The sequence below is a fragment of the Beta vulgaris genome, chromosome 7 (assembly GCF_026745355.1).
Source record: "Beta vulgaris subsp. vulgaris cultivar EL10 chromosome 7, EL10.2, whole genome shotgun sequence".
Lineage (NCBI taxonomy): Eukaryota > Viridiplantae > Streptophyta > Magnoliopsida > Caryophyllales > Amaranthaceae > Beta > Beta vulgaris.
Window position 1 is genome coordinate 1474088 of NC_079208.1, and position 11703 is coordinate 1485790.

Sequence of the window (11703 nt, forward strand, 5' to 3'; positions counted from 1 at the left end):
AGAATGTCATCAGATGGGTGAGGAATAGCAGGAAAACAAAGTTCCAGAAGCAGGTGCTATTTGCAAGGATAGCAGCATTGATGTATCATGTATGGCAAAGCAGGAATAAGTGCTATTGGTCTCAATGTAGCCCAAGCATCAGAGTTATAGTGAGACAAATCCAGTAGCTGGTGAAAATGAGAATAGGAACTGTGTTGCCACAAAATATAAGTAGAAATGATTACACTTGGTTTATGACTTTGTAAGGGGTGAATGTAATTAGCTGTGTACCTCTATTGCTTTGCTATGGTCCAACCTAGTTGGTTTGTAGTTGCTTTAGATGGTTAGGATGTATTGGAGTTATTGAAGTGCAATGAAAGCTTAATTACGTACACTAGTGGAAAAATGAAGAAGGGCTGCGCTGAAAAAGGCCTGTAGGGCTGCGCTTTTTGACAGCAGCCCTTTCAATAGCAGCCTTCACATTTTAAGTAGGGCTCGCTAGAAAAGCGCAGCCCTTCATGCTAGAAGGGTTGCGTTTTACCTAAAAAGCGCAGCCCTTCCTACCAAAAAAAAAATAAAAAAAAAATTTTTTTCGACGTTTTTTTACTCATAATCTCACATTTTCTGAAATTAAACAAAGAGAAGAGAAACGAAACGAAAATGAAAATACTAAACCCAAAACAAAAAAAAAGAACGAAACGAAAATGAAAAAAAGGAAAACTAGTATACAGAAGAGAAGAAATTATAGATCTGAAAATACAAGAACATTAATCAAAAAAAATGAAAATACAAGAACATTAATCAAAACAAAGAAAGTATACAAGAACATTAATCAAAACAAAGAGAAGTATACAAGAACATTAATCAAAACAAAGAGAAGTATACAAGACTATAGATCTGAAAATACAAGAACTACCTCCAAACATTAACCTAATAATGTTTAAATACATAAAACAAAACCCTAATACATAATTAAGGAAAAAAAAATTCGGAAAAACTTAAAATGGCTATTTGGAGGCTTAAACGAACTCGGATGGCTTAAAAAGCCTAAACATCACGCATAGCGTGGTTTGACTCGTTGGCCCGTTCCGCTTCCGAAAAGGTATCACAATAGGCAATCGGACTCCGTCGGCATGATTAGTGCAAATCATTTCAGGCTTTTTGTCGCAAGTTTCTGGGAGTTTTTGAGAGAGAAGAGAGGACGTGAGAGAAGGAGGAAAAGGAATAATGAGGGACGTGAGAGAGGAGAGAGAATGAGGGATAATATATTTGACGAATCCCGCTTAATATTTGAAGCCCGCGAACTTTTTTATTTCAAATTTTTTCAGGAAGGGCTGCGCTTTTTAAAAAAGCGCAGCCCTTCTTACCTACAGAAGGGTCGCGCTTTTCCTAAAAGAGCATCCCTACTAAGTGAAGGGCTGCGCTTTTTAAAAAATCGCAGCCCTTCTGCTATGTAGGGCTGCGCTTTTAGGAAAAGCGCAGCCCTTTCTGTTTTTTCTCCTAGTGGTATCAAAAAAAAAAAAAGTGAATCCCACTTCTCAACATAGCAATTTTTAATAATCCATCGGTATCTCTACTCTCAATCTATTAATCTTTAACCCTTATATGTTGGCCAATTTCTCTTTAGCCCAGCACAACCAACATAATGCCTTAAATCCAACTCATATAAACAGATCATATGTAGATGATCAAACCCACAATAGCAGCTTAATTAAACTTGATTACTAATCGAAGATAAAATAAATTTACCGTGTGGCTATGAATTGTGTTATTGTTGTAAATAATAATTGGTTATTGATGATTAATCTATTAATTACGTAAAGAGGAAGAGAATGAGAAATAAAACTCTAAATTTGTGCACATCTAGAATACTAAACAAAAGGAGTTGGTGTACAGGGTGATAACTCATATCTTTAATTATGATCATTTATTCAACGAGACCCTTTTTTATTTATCAATATCGATTGGTCTGTAGACCACAAAGTCATGCATGTTGCCTTACATTCATGGTGAGGGCTTGGCTTTTGACTGGACAACTCGTTCATTGCTTATTCAAATGAATAAAGTAATTAAGTGTTTAGTTAAGAATTTGAAAAAGACATTACATAATATTAAAACACAAAATTGTCATAAAAACTAACTATTAAAACACAAAACTGTTAATACCTAAACACAAAAGAATAATCCAAGGGAGAATCGGGATAAATATAATATTGAAATGAAGATAAATTAAAATAGACAAGAGTCACCTTAAAAGAATACAAGTGAAAAATTAGTGACAAAAAGTAAACTAAATAGTCTATATATATAATTAATAAAACAAAGGAAATGAATAAATTACAAAATTAAGAATCAACCCTAATAAAAATCACTAAATACTAAAATTAAGCTACAAAACATAAAAATGAAATGACATATTCACTAGTCGAAAATTATCCTGCTATTGAATTGCTACTCATATATAATCAATAAACTGCATCATGAGAATAACATGAAAATTGAAAAGTACCTTATTGTTGCGATTCGTACAAAAAGTCACACCAACATATCACAACGATTACTTCCCATAAAGTTCGGACATGACAAAACCACAACATTAGATTATAATATTATTTTTATTAACATGGTCCATCGGTGAGAATGTTGCACTTCATAATTGATAGGATGATTGTTGGAGAATTTTATTAGGGTCGATCGGCTAGTTTCAACATTTTATAAACAACCAAAACTTCATAAAACTAGACAACAATTTTATTATGATCATACCAAAACCCATACAGCTTTACAAAGCACTTTTAACATCTTAAGAACATCACAATTCCCTCTTTTCTTACGATTAAATTGAAGTTGAGTTTAAACTTTAAAAAATAATCTATCAAACAATAATGTTCAAAATTTTGGTATTCCTACAGTTAGTTCTTATCTCTCCATTTGTGCCAGTAAGAACACTCATATTACCCATCTTCACCATTGCATTGGCGAAATCCGTGAAAAACGTGGAAGAACTCGAACTATAAGATGAGACTTGAGAGTCTGTGTTTCCACCATTTCCACTGTACAATTGTTGATCTGAGTGAAGCAAACCTTCTAGGCTCAACAAGTTGGTGAAGTAGGCATTGTCAAATGTTGTTGGGCTTGTTTTGTCAAGTGGTGAAAGGTTGTTATCCCCTCCATTACTAGGACAATTTGCTTGCAATGATGTTGCGAAGGTGGAATTTATGCTAGTCTCGTTGTAAATTCGTGATCGAAAACTAGTGCATCTTGCTTGGCCTATAGTGTGAGCACCTGTAGTGAAGGAAGGCAATGTATATCAGTTAAAATCAAACATAAATAGTATCTATCTATACAAATATATTAAAAGACGTGTGAAAGAAAGCCTATGTGTCACATGTAGGGGTGGGAATGAGCCGAGCCGAGCCCGAATAGTGCCAAGCTCAGGCTCGAGCTCGAGTTTCATAAACGAGGCTCGGCTCGAGCTCGAGGCTCGTCGAGCCTCAAAAATGAAGCTCGAGCTTGGGCTCGTGTCATGGAATGCGAGCTCGGCTCGAGCTCGTTTGAGGCTCGGTTCGTGCTCGTTTAAGGCTAGTTTAAGGCTCGTTTGAGGCTCGAGGCTCGTTTGAGGCTCGAGGCTCGTTTGAACTTTAGAACCACTTCCCATTAGAACTTTAGAAGTATTTTTTTTTCTTTTATTTTTAGAGAATGTGAGACTATTTGCTTTGGTTGTATTTTTTTTTCCTATTCTAATATATAGTATATTTTTATTGTTTTGCCTTTTTTGTATTAGTTAATAATAATACTATTTTTATATTTTTTCTAATAAAAAAATTACTCGAGCCGTTCGCGAGCTTTTCGAGCCGAGCTTTGCTTAGCTCGTGGCTTGTATCGTTAGGTGACGAGCCGATCCCGAACTCGAGCCGAGCCTTGGCGAGCCGAACCCTGGCCGAGCTTTCACCGAGCCAAGCTCGAACTGTTCACGGGCAGGCTTGGCTCATTCCCAGCCCTAGTCACATGACACTCTTCTCACATTTCTAATGCAAATGTTTTATGTCTATGTGTACTCCTCACTTTATAAAAAATGTGCAAGTGAAAGGTATCAAACACGTGACCTTCGAAATGAAAAGTAAGAGTTTTAACCATCAATACACTATGACTTTGTTGTCTAATGTTTCAAATAAAATATGATGAGGTCTTGTAAGAATTTTAATTAATTAAAAAGACTTAAACAAGTATATACATCTTTAACACTCTTATTAAGTAACTTACAACAGAATATTGATATCATATTCTCTTACCACAATTTATTTTAAGGTATTGTTTTCAAACTCAAACCTTTCAATTTTTTTTTTATTATCACGTCGTAACGTGAATTCTTCGATTTCTTAATGGATAAAAAATACGAAAAGTAGCAAAATAAATTATGAAATTTTAAAACAATAACACATTTGTTTATTGTAACTAACTCGAAGTATCGCCCGGGCAAAAAAAAAATCGTTCCTAACTGAAAAATTGTCGATATATGAGTTATATTTTTCATAACTTATATTTTCAGATTTACAACTTTCAATATTTTTCCCATAAGTAATTAGAGTTATTGATGGTCAACATGGTATAAAATTGACCAGGAAGTATAAACATTGTTAGAAAGCACGACATGAAGAACGGGCTAGTAATAACTAATAAGCATATTATTCGGAAGCAATCATACACCCATGCCATGTTTGATGAGTTAAACAATATTGTATGTCATGCATCTAGCTTGAAAAATATAATCGTATCGATTTTGTGTGCAACTCACTATATTCGATATTATTATGATACAGAAGATTTGGTTTCTTAGTAAAAGATTAATGCCTATCATTTGTGTGCAACTCACTATATTCGATATATTATGACAAACACTACAATGCAAGATTGAGGAAAAGAAACAAAGGGTGTAAAAGAACCTGATAAAGCGACCAATTCTTGGGTAGTGAAACCTTTGTTGGAGAAGAATGTAATGAGCTGTGTAAGATTCAAAGTTGGGGCAGGAATATTGGAAGTTGCTGCACTTTGACTTGCTGTTGTCGCATCTCTTCTTCCTAATAGCACTGTCCAACTTTGTCCACCAAGCTGAAAATATTAAAAATAACAAACATATAAAGTAAGCACAAGGATATTAGAATTTGGAAGCAAGCGCCACACATGTATGACTTTTGCCTTCTTAACCAATAAGTTCCTAATAGTGTCGGCAAGAAATTCAATTATATCATTTGTTTCTAATATTGTGCCACGGTTTAGATATCATAATATACCTATGTTACTCAGACACGAATTGTACTCGGATATGGATGTATAAGTATCCGACTCGGCTATTTTGTCAAAAAAAATCAAGTTTTTAGTTTAAAATCAAGTATCCAAGTAAAGTGTCGTATCAGACACGACACCCCGTTTTTAAGGTAAATAAAAGTATCGGAGTAACATTGTCGTATATTAACAAATAAATGACTTCATTTGGAAGTTTATGAGATAGTTGTCAAAGGACCAACTCAACCAAAAGCTTAAGCTTATGGTTGAGGCCCCAGGAATAGATTTATACTCTATCACGCCCCCTCACGCAAGAGCCCTTTGGGCTTGAAGTGTGGATGCAGCACAGGTCTCCCTCATACCTGGCGCTAAATATTCCACTGAGAAAGGAGGGTGGATGAGATTCGAACCCATGACCTTTTTGTCACGCTGGCTCTTGATACCATGTCAAAGGACCAACTCAACCAAAAGCTTAAGCTTATGGTTGAGGCCCCAGGAATAGATTTATACTCTATCAATAGTGACTCTAAAATTGAGAACCATGCATGTGAATTGTGATGACTCCCTTTAGTTTAACTTTGAAGTCTGATTAACAACTCGTCCCTCTTACTAAATATCAGGGGTGGTTTTGGCCCATGTAATCACGACAATGGAATAGAGTCCCAAAATATAAGGGCCTGAAGATATATCTAGTTTTAATTGTTTAAATATTAGACAAAAGAACACATTTGGATCGGTAGTAAAAGTGTATAGGAAAGTAACAATGTGAACATGAAATTAATCAAAGTTTTGTTGTTTAAAATTTTGAAGTTAGTTGTCATTAAGCAGTTGTAAATACGAATCTTATACTTCATTAAGGAAATTGTACAGGGCCTCCATTATTTTTGCCTATATTTATTCCGATCCTGCTAAATACTACCCTATATATACTTCCAACATGGTAGGTAGAAATATATTCAAGCCTTTACAGAAGGGCTGTAATTAAATTTACAAGAAGGTAATTTTCAGAAAGTCTTACCGCAACAACAGAGTCTCTAGCTGCAACAGCTAAAATGTCAGCACAAGACACAAACCAGAACATACATTCTCCACTTGAGATTTTATGGTGTCGATCACATCAAAACCTCTCACTGAATTTGCATTTGGTGCCGCATTTTTTTCTCCAGTGAAGTTCGCAGTGTCATCTAGTAAAATCGAACCATCACATCCCTGTTTATCACATAAATTAAAGCATGTAATCAAACCACATATATATTCTATTTAACTTGACAACTTCAATAATCCCTCAAAGCAAGACCAAAGTATTATAACAATGCTCGACTATACCATTATTACACGTGTAAATTTTTTTTTTATTGCCAAAAAAAAGTGATTTTAATAGTTTATATACATGTATATAGGAATTGTTTAGAATAATGGAGGAAGTGTATATATATATATATTTCTATATCGAATTATTTTTTTTCCTTTTACCTTAATATTATATAATCCACATAACTTATATAATATAATGAACTTTATAACGAAAATAAATGATATGATCATAAATATGATCAAAATCATGTTCCTAGCTATTGCATAGAGACTTATCTAGAATAATGTATTAATGAGACTATGGTATGCTCTCTGGAGCTGTATGACACGATTATTTAAGTTTTAGGCTCCGCGTTTGGTTAGATGTAAAACATTTTCAATGTAAAATGTTTTTTCATGTAAAACATTTTACAATGGAAAATTCAAATGCAAAGGTAATTTTTCTTTGTTTGGTTCAAAGTAAAAAAAAGTTATGTAAAAGAGAAAAATGAAAGGAGAAGGAGAGGATGGATAAGATGATAGTAAAAGGTTGCTAAGGAAGAGGGAGGAAAATGTGTTTTCCCTTCATTTTGAAAGGAAAATGATTTTCACCTAAAGCTCCCTTGATGGAAATCTTGTTTTACACCCCTTATAAAACCAAACAACGGAAAATGAAAGGAAAAGGAAAACTCATTTTCGTGGAAAATATTTTACATCCTACCAAACGCAGCCTTAATACATCCCTCTTTTCATCAAAACAAAAATGATCAAAAGACATAACATTCATGTAAAGACCATCTATAAACACTAACTCGATGAAGCAAACTAAACTACAAGCATATAACATCAACTATTGTATTTGTAAATGACTTGTTAGTATAAACTTACATTCACAAAGCAATCATGAAAATGAAGCCTAAGCAAGGATGCTCCCATGCGAGATTCATTCTTCACTGCAGCTTGAACAGCAGATTGTATTGTCGAGAGCGCATTCGGGCACGAGCTTGAATAGAAGTTTGATGATAATTGCGCTGATGCTACTCCAATTAGTACCCAAAACAAGCAACATTGAAGTTTATTAAAACTATATAATTTTGTTGTGGAAGATGATGATAACAAGGGAGCCATTTGTACTACTTTAGACGGTTTAGAAAGGATATACAAAGGAAGCTTAGGAGTTAGTTAGCTTGTCCTTGAAAAGATAATACATGCACGTATATATATTATGTGTTGAACTTAAGTGTGAGCCTAATGTGAACTATTTATAGTCAACAGTCGATGGAAATATTAGGTAAGTCTAATACTCTGACCGCGTTAACTTGAAATGGACAAAATTTTACGCCAATTATTAGAAGATAAAACAAATAGTTTTGGAGTGTGACAAATGTAAACTCGGCAAAATTGACTTGATGCTTATTAGTATTGTATTTTACTGAAAATTGAAATTCACTTCATTCAAACACTAGAGGCCGACCTCGACTATCAACAAAATAAAACTTGGAAGGAAATCATAAGTTAAGTTTTAGGTTTAGGTGATGTTTTTGGACTTGTTAGATGGATAATGGTTTTGTTAAACATCTTCCTATATTCATTTGGTTTTGTATCAATTTTTAACCTCCTCTCCCTATACTTTATTCTTCACGTCTTACACTTAGCTCTTATTTTACCTCTCACGGTTCCGAATGTTTTAGATTATTGTATGATGTTAAAGTTGATGTCTTGAACTTGTCAAAATACAGTTTTGCAAGTCCGACAATCAAGTCGGGCGTTCGCACGAATTATGACTGGACGAGCGTTGTCCGATCGGGCCCGCAACATCAGAAGGTTTGGAGAAATTGATCACCCGATCGAGCGGCTTAACTTTTACGCGGTTTTGTCTATTTCCATTTTCAGTTATTTTTTAGGGTTTTGTACGGGTCCTTATGCTATAAAAGGCCTCCTTGGTGTTCATTATTAGATACAACTTATGAAACACTTTTAGCCTCTAGAATTTAGGACTCTTTGTATTATTCTCTCTAGTTTTTCTCCATTATAGTAAAGAAGCTCGAATCCCCCACCTGTGGACCTAGATCTATTTTGACTGAACCACGTAAATCCTGTGTTCTTTGTTTGTTCTTCTTTATTGCTTTCTCATCCTTATTATTTCATTGATTTTGTTCTGCATTAATCAAACTACAACACCCTGTTTCCTAACATATGACTATATGTAAATTCATATTTTAACCAAATTTTGAAATTCGATTAATTTTTAATGACATTTACAATTCATTATATTATCTGCATTGTATGATAAGAATATAAAAAAATAAGATAAAAAAAATTGCATTTTTTAATATTGTTAACTAATTCTATTTTTAAAAAATACATTTTTACTGAAAAAATATTATAAAATATTATGGTAACATAGGGCCTGTTCTCCCCAGCTTATTTTCAGTTCAGTTCAGTTCAGATCAGTTCAGTTCTGCTTTTGACAATTCTTTTACTCTCACATATCACTATTCATTTTAGTTCAGTTCAATTCAGTTCAGTTCAGTTCAATTTAGTTCAGGTCAATTCAGTTCAGCTGTTTTATGCCGAAGAGAACAGGCCTATAGTGCAACAATAAAACTAAAAGTAAGCACTAGCGGGTAGTCGGATATAATATGAACATAGGGCATGTTCTCCCCAGCTTATTTTCAGTTCAGTTCAGTTCAGCTCCAATCAGTTCAGTTCAGTTTAGTTCAGTTCAGTCCAGTTCAGCTCCATTCTTTTGTAACCATTTTGTTAAATATTATTATTATGTTGGTATAATTTATTTTACTAATTACTATTATTATTATTATTATTATTATTATTATTATTATTATTATTATTATTATCTATTTTTATATCATTACTATTAAGTATTATTATTATTATTATTGTTTCTATATATTATTTTGTTTATTATAGCTTTACTCATTATTATTACTATTATTATTAGGATAAACATGGTTTAGGTTAAAGCACATATAAACCCACGTTTTTTAGCCCATAAACCAATCAAATCGCTCCAACCCAATCATTATTTTTATTACTAAATATTATTATATTATTAAATCCAATTATTAAAATAGTAATATTAATTTACTTCTTAGTTATTATTGTTATTATATATCATCATCAAGTATTAATATATTAATACAAATAATATAAACTAATTATTATTAATTATCATTATTATCATTAATTATTATTATCATTAATTTATGATTATTAATATTATTTATTTATAACTATCATTTAAAAATATCCGAAATACTATTATTATTATTCATTATTATTACTTATCATTATAATTATTATTTAATATTCATATTATTATTGTTTAAATATTATTTACATATTTATTACATTCAATTTAATTCAATTCAATTCAATTCAATTCAATTCAGTTCATCTCCAATCAGTTCAGTTCAGTTCAGCTGTTTTATGCCGAAGAGAACAGGCCCATAGTGGACTAGTAGTTTCCTTGGTAAGGTTATCAAATAATTTTTCATGTTCTTGCTGCTTTCATGAAACAGAAAAGACTCAGAGGAAAATTAATTTTCAGCTCAACACAAGGTGAACCAAAAATTATTTTCATCTCACTTTGTAGTTAGCCAAAATTATTTTCGGGTACAAATTATTTCTAGGTTTCAGAATTTTTTCCTTGAATAATGCAAAAGTGGGTTTTAATTCCCAAAATATGCCCAAAAAAATTAAAATTCCCTGCGTACCGTCCACGTAGGACGGCACGCGAGAAAATTGTTTTTTTTTTGTTTTAACCCACGGAAACCGCTACTCAAAGTAGCGGTTTAATTTTAAAATAAACCGCTACTCTGAGTAGCGGTTTATAAATATAAACCGCTACTCTGAGTAGCGGTTTATAAATATAAACCGCTATTCTGAGTAGCGGTGAAATATAAACCGCTACTCTGAGTAGCGGTTTACCTGCGCAAAATATGGTAAGCAGATATCAGTTTGCATAGTAAACCGCTACTCGGAGTAGCGGTTTACAAAAAAAAATTTTTTTTTTTTTTTTTTTTTTTTTTTTTTTTATAAACCGCTACTCCGAGTAGCGGTTTTACCTAAGTTGAAAAAAAAAAAAATTCTGGACACTTGCAAACCGCTACTCCGAGTAGCGGTTTTACTAAAAAAAAAAAATCTCTCGTGCCGTCCTACGTGGACGGTACGCAGGGAATTTTAATTTTTTTGGACACATTTTGGGAATTAAAACCCACTTTTGCATTATCCAAGGAAAAAATTCCTAGGTTTCACCTTAAGGTCCGGTTATAATTTATTTTCGGCTCATCTTAGGCTATGTTCAGTTCACCTTATTTTTGCTTATTTCAGATCTAATCAGATCAGATCAGATCAGATCAGATCAGATCAGAAAAAATAAGTTCAGATCAGATCAGATCAGAAAAAATAAGTTCAGATCAGATCAGATCAGATCAGATCAGACCAGATCAGATCAGATCAGATCAGATCAGTTCAGATCATATCATGCTTATATTTAAAAACTTATTATTATTAAATATCTTTCACTACATATTAATAAAATTATAATAATTGAATATTAATAAAGTACTCATTGAGACGAATCAAACAAGACCCCACATGACTAATTTTTTCTTATATATTGAGAAAATCTAAAAAATTATCTCTTATTGTGAATAGTGTCAAGATTCTAAGTGACAAAGATAAAAAAATACAAAGGGGTATTATTATTTACTAGTACATTTGTTCAAAAGAATTATTATTATTGTTGTTGTTGTACTTATTAATTATTAATATTGGTAATTATATTAATCTTATTGTTACCATTATAAATGTCATTGTTATTATTATATTAAGTTTTTTGTTGTTATTAAATAATAGAAAATTAAAAGCCACGTGTTAAGAACATAAGATTGACGCAAAAATAAGAAATATATAAATAATGATATATCTCAAATTCATGATAACGAAACTACTATGTTCGGATTACATTTCAAAATAAGCTAAGTGTGAGATACAAATTATAAATTTAGATTCGGTATACCTCTTCCTACCGAATTTCAAATCTCTCTAGCTATTTGAAGTTGCACGATATTATTTATTTTTTGCTCAAGTCATAGTTGTTTGTATATCTTGTTCTATTTTATA

General features: G+C 32.4%; 1 pseudogene; it reads right to left on the bottom strand.

Moving 5' to 3' along the window:
• Positions 1–2708: 2708 nt before the first annotated feature.
• LOC125499581 (cationic peroxidase 1-like) lies at positions 2709–7764 on the bottom strand (annotated as a pseudogene).
• Between the last annotated feature and the right edge of the window lie 3939 nt (positions 7765–11703).